The sequence below is a fragment of the Benincasa hispida genome, chromosome 11 (assembly GCF_009727055.1).
Source record: "Benincasa hispida cultivar B227 chromosome 11, ASM972705v1, whole genome shotgun sequence".
NCBI classification, from domain to species: Eukaryota; Viridiplantae; Streptophyta; class Magnoliopsida; order Cucurbitales; family Cucurbitaceae; genus Benincasa; species Benincasa hispida.
The window spans coordinates 42,773,862-42,778,926 of NC_052359.1; the positions used below are offsets into that span (position 1 = coordinate 42,773,862).

The following is a 5,065-nucleotide window of genomic DNA, read 5'->3' on the forward strand; positions in this document are numbered from 1 at the left end:
TTTTAAATATATCTTAGAACATTTTGTTACATATTTGAGAATATTCTAACCAATATATGAAATATACTATAGTTTATAAATTAGAGATTGACTCAATGGACATAAATCACAATATAAACCAATCTCTGAAATATATCATAATATATGAAGAAAAATTATTTCAAATAGTAAAACTATTGAAAATATTTATAAAATATAGCAAAATTTTAGAACTATCAATGATAGATGCTGATAGACACTGATAGACTTCTATCAGTTACTATTTTTTATAGGCACTGATAAAGGTCTTTCAATATCTATCAACATCTATCATTAATGTGAATGTGGAGAGATCAAGATATAGAGAGAATGAGTGGGGATTTCAAAAAAAAAATAGTTGAAATAAATCTTGCATGTGAATCAAGGAAACTTTTGAGATTCCTTTTTTAAAATATTTGTAATTAATTATAGGCTAAGGATAAAAAGGTAATTTTTATATAATTAAGAAGCCATTCGAACATTTTTAAAAATAATAGAAAAGTTGGACAAAAATGAAATATAAGACTTTTATTAAGGCGTTGTGTGTTGTTATCCCTTTATTTTTTTAACTAACGGAAAAAATTGAGGAAAGAGAGCCTAGGTGAGAAATTGAGGGGAAAAAAAAGACAAAGTAGAATTGAGAATATATTTTTTCTCTTACATGCACAAAAATAATAAGGAAAATAAATGAGAGGGATTTAGAAATATTGAGATGAAGAAAAATATTGAGAATTTTCCATTGGGGTTGTGAAGATAATAATCTCACGTTAAGCCCCAACGGCTAGTTTCTTTAACAGCTTTCATAATATAAATGTATTCAAATGTAAATAGTTGATACTTTTACATTTTGTGTTGTTCTACATATTTCTCAAAAACAAAACGGTAAAGAAACTTATCTCTGTAAAATCTTCAATAATATACTTCATCCCTTCCCGTGGATGTAGGCTCTGAGTTAGGCCGAACCACGTACATGCTCGTGTTCCTTTTCTCTTCTTCTTTCTGCTCTTCAAATTGCATGCTTAATTTTCTTCTTCAATCACTGCAAATCGCACAAGAATATAGCGGAAGGTATAGGAATTTTTAGAGTTTTTTTTAACTGAAAAGAAAAGAAAGATTGAAAATTACCATCAAACTATTTTGAGTCGGCTTCATTCTTTCCCACTGAATTGAGATGGTGGAGGTCTCCACATGTTGTAGAGCCAGCTAAGAGGTATGGCACATTGTGTGCCTTTCGTTTCACCTACCACTTTCATTTGGGTTGAGCGTCCTCCCTCGTGGGCCTGAAGTCAATTCTAAACCCAACAGGTTGGAAGAGACTAGAGAGATAGCTCTTTCCTTTTTGAGCAAGTTGATGGCCATTTAGGCCTTGTGAGAGGAACTTTTGAGGTTGAAAGACAAAAGAAGACCTTTTTTCTGAGAAATGTAAAAGCCTCATGGGTTTTGAGAGATGAAATTTTGAGGTTGAAGATAAATGAGGGTTTCGCCCTTTTTGGTGGTCGCGGCCTTTTTTTTTTTTTTTTTTTTTGGTAATAAATGATAGAAGAATGAGATCTTTGATATTTTGAAGAAAGAAAAGAAATGTAAGGAGAAAACATGGTTTTTTTTTTTTTGACTCGAAGGGAAAGAGAAGAAAGAAAGGAAGAAGTCATAGATTCATGTTTTTTTTTTTATTTTTTATTTTTTATATATAAGAATGGATACGTTAAGAATATGAGAGGTTTTTAGAGATTGAAGAAAGGTGGAAGATGAGAAGGAAAAGGGCAAGGAGAAGAAGAGATACCATAAAGAGAAGATTCAAGAGGTGAGTTTCCACTTTTTGCCTAGTTGTCGGCGATCGAATGCTTGATTGGAGTTAGATGGTGGCTGGCAGTTGGAGGTTAAAGAATGTCATCCAACTGTGGTTGATTTTACTCATAGTGTCCAAAATTGGGCTATGATACGCTGTAAAAATTTAGAGAAGTAGAGAGAGATGGAGAAACTTGGGGAATCTCATTAAGTTTTCTCAAACTATTACAATAAGAAGAGAGCATTAAATACTACACCCTAGAAGTAGAAGGTGTTAGACATATTTAAATAATAATATGTTTAATTAAAGTATGGACTATGTATGTGGATTAATAATTTATCACAGAATTATTTTATTAGATTGGACCCTATTATGTGATCTAATTAATTAAGGTCTTAGATTAAGTATGGACTTAATGGGTAGAAGCCCATTCCTAGTTAATTAGGGTTTAATGGAAACCCTAATTGAACTAGTATATAAAGAGACCTTAGGGCTATGGTCCCCGATATACCAAAACAATAAACACTCAGTCTTTCTTGAATTCCATCTAGAGAGATCCCACTAAGGGCATTCGGAGTTTTGGTTGAGGAAGACCATAGTCATCCATCATCATCTTGAAGCTATCATCAATTTTGCAATGGAATTCGATATGTTATTCTTGACAATTTGACATAAATGATCCTAGGGTTTATCTATTCAATATAGATATAAAGAATTTATGCTAACAAGTGGTATCAGAGCATAAATTTCATGTTGGATTGTTAGTTTATGCATCTTCCATTGGCATTGTTGATTAAATTTTGGTTTCGGTGAAGAATTTAAAGATTTTTTTTTTAAAAAAATGGTCGGCTTACTATAGCAGCGTTGTAAACTCATCGACGGTAAGATGGAAATCTCGGCGGTCATTTTTTTTTCTTTGGCAATATGTGTTCTTGCAACCCATATTCTTGTCTGGAGTTGCCGTTACGTGAAGGTATCGGTCAATTACCAATTAAGTTTTGCTCCGGGTTCTTGGTTTTAATTATCAGTTTTTTTTTCTTAATTCTAATAGATGACTTTATGAGTTCGATTTTAAATTTGATTAATAATGGAAAATTTTTGTCTTTTTTTTTTTCTGTTTTTTTTAACTGAAAAGTTATGTAATACTAAGATGAATTATGAGTTTCAAAAAAAAAAAAAACTGAATGTGATTTTTGATAATTTGGACTGGTGGTTTTTTTTTTTTAAGGTTAAAAAAAACTGATTGATTTAGTGAATTATTTTTAATAGTTTGATATATTGAAATTTTCAACTATTTGGATTATTGCTGATGAAACTTCTTGCCGCGTTTCTAATTTATTTGATTAATAACTTGGTGAATTCTTGAAAAGGTGGTCTTGTTCTTGATTGATAAGTTTGTGAAATTAAAATCTACAATTTGATTGTTTGTGATATTCACATTTTATATGTTACTTAATTGATTATGTGTATGCAATTATTAATGGAATTTTGTAAAGTTATTGGTGTTCTTCCTCCTTGTATTTTTTGTACAATAATATTATTATATTATTGTATCTTATATTTTAGATTGAATTGGAAAAAAATAATATGTTACCAAAGTAGCCTCTATTATCTAGATCGTTTTAATTATGAAATATAAGATGTGCATATTCATGAATTTATGCGGATAATTATCGGTCCAAAGGAAGAAAATTATTTGGCCAAATTGTGGGTATGCATGTGGTAATGAGTATGTGGCAATTATAAGGATTGCTCATGTGAAAAGTATTCGATTCAAATAAAGTTTTTTTTTTTTTTTTTACAGAGTTAATTGTCAGTACTTTGATTACTATGTTAAGAGTACCATTTCAGTTGGTGTTTTTTGCCCAAAGGCTGGACATCAATGTTGTGATAGGTATCTTGTTAAAGGGGCCCACCATATATGTGAAATTATTTTGTTATGTTTTAATTGTGAGCATATGTTTTATTGTTTATTGTTTCAGTTGATCTTACTCAAATATCTGGAAATCTAAGTTCAATCCCTAAGTTGAATGAATCGAACTTCAAGATTTGGAAAGAAAGCCTAGACATACTTCTTGTGTGCATGGATTTGGACCTTGCATTAAGGATCGATAAACCTACTTCTACTAAGGAACAGCCAAATACGGCTAATATAGAGAAGTGGGAACGGGCATATCGCATGTGTTTAATGATCATTAGACACTACATTTCGGAGTCTTTTCGGGGCTCTATCACAGAAAGTGAAAATGCCAATAAGTTCCTTGCTCAAATTGAGAAATATTTTGCTAAAAATGAGAAAGGGGAAGCAAGTAGTCTTTTGACTTCTTTAAATTCTATGAGGTATAAGGGCAATGGAAACATAAGGGAGTACATTATGGAAATTTCCAATCTCGCAAGTAAATTAAAGGCACTTGATATCGAGATAAATGAAAATTTACTCGTGCATCTGGTACTTATCTCTCTTTCTGCACAATTCACTCAGTTTAAAATAAGCTATAATACTCAGAAAGATAAATGGAGTATTAATGAGCTTATCTCACAATGTGTTCAAGAAGAATATAGGATTAAAAGAGAAAGGACAAAAAGTACTCATTTAGCAATAGGCTCTCGTAATAAGAAGAAAAGGAGAATTGTGGATGCTGCAGAAGGGACAATTCAACAGACTAAAAACAAGAAACAAGCTACTGAAAATCCTTGTTTTTTCTGCAAAAAGAAAGGTCACTTCAAGAAAGATTGACCCAAGTACGCCAAGTGGCGTATAAAGAAGGGTAAACTTCTTACTTTGGTTTGTTCTGAAGTTAATTTAGCTTCTGTACCTACAGATACTTGGTGGGTAGATTCTGGTGCTACTACTCACATAAGTATATCAATGCAGGGTTGTCCTACATGATGGGGATAGCAACTGACCCATCCGAGTATGATGGCCTTCTGTTCCCGTGAAGGTTTCTCTAAATTTGAATACCAGGCTCTCTAAAATTAAGTGGGCCCTTGTTCCTCAATTTCTATGCAAATGTTCATAGGTTGAAAATGGGTTTTTTTGAATCGAACAGAACTCGAATGGCTCGGCTCTTGCTAAAGGCTTTATCAAACCTTGCATTGATCACATTTAGTCCGTGGTTTGAGCCTTCAACTATTCGCGTTGTTCTATCTCTGTCTCTTACAGTTGGGAGCTTCGCAGCTCATTTCAACCACGCTTCTTAATGGTCATTTGAATCAGATGTCTCCTAAATCGTATACCTAAACCTAATCTTAGGAATGATA

General features: G+C 32.2%; 1 long non-coding RNA gene across 1 annotated transcript; it reads right to left on the bottom strand.

The window, feature by feature from the left end:
- Positions 1 to 725: 725 nt before the first annotated feature.
- On the bottom strand, positions 726 to 1,951 carry LOC120091977. The gene is made up of 2 exons (XR_005485875.1): positions 1,144 to 1,951; positions 726 to 1,057 (listed from the first exon to the last, which is right to left on the bottom strand). It is a non-coding gene; the product is annotated as an uncharacterized LOC120091977 (long non-coding RNA).
- Positions 1,952 to 5,065: the final 3,114 nt, after the last annotated feature.